This window comes from Triticum urartu, chromosome 7 (genome assembly GCF_003073215.2).
Source record: "Triticum urartu cultivar G1812 chromosome 7, Tu2.1, whole genome shotgun sequence".
NCBI lineage: Eukaryota > Viridiplantae > Streptophyta > Magnoliopsida > Poales > Poaceae > Triticum > Triticum urartu.
Window position 1 is genome coordinate 55,334,880 of NC_053028.1, and position 1,005 is coordinate 55,335,884.

Genomic DNA, 1,005 nt, shown 5'->3' on the forward strand with positions numbered 1-1,005 from the left:
CAATTCGACTGCACACGTTAGTCATATTTGTAAACGATCCTTGTGCCTTTTGCAGAGAGAGCAGCACAGGATTGCGGCCGAAAGCGACTCACCGTCTAAGGCATTGGCGAGGCCCAAGTGGGACACTCCATTCAACCAGGCGTTGAACATATTGAAACAACAACCGGTGGATACTCGACCGTCGTATGGACGCGTGCACGGTGTCGGAGACGGCACCACGTGGAAGAAGTACTACCGTGAGACCACGGATGAGAGAAAGGAAAGACGGAGGTTAAATGAAGAAAACAACGACAAGAGGGTTGAGATTGCGGTTGAGAAGAAATCAACTCAGACAGTCGCAATAGCGGTAGCTGCCGCAAAACAGGTGGCTGTAGATATTTCTACTTCCTTGGTTCCGGCCGTTTTCAATTGGACTAGGCAAAATCCAGAAAAAATGCAACAGACTTTCCCCTTGCCGTCTTCTTGGTGGGGAGCAGCTCGACTAGCGTTGCACCAGCACCTGCAGCTGCACCTGCTCCCGCACCCGCTCCCGCACCGGACGTGCTCGGTGGTGCTTCGTCTTTGGCTGAGCTCGACGCCCTCATGGTATCTGTCACACCGGCCCCCTTCAATATAAATGTATAATCTCCCGTTTTCGTTGCCTTTCAGATGCCTCACGTCGCAGACTTTTTGTAACGCCCTCGATGCGGCTATATCTCCCACGTGTCGAGGCACGACTTAGAGGCATAACCGCATTGAAAGCAATGTCGCAAGTGAGGTAATGTTCACACAACCCATGTAATACATAAGGGAAAGAGATACATAGTTGGCTTACAATCGCTACTTCACACATATTACATGAATAAAGCATTACATCAACCAAATACAAACAGGGCCCGACTACGGAGGCAAAATAAAAGAAGAACCCCAAATGTGACAAAGGTCCCCGATCGACCCCAACTGGGCTCCACGACTGATCAACTAGAACGAAGAAAGACAAAGGACAAGATCTTCAACGAGCTCCTC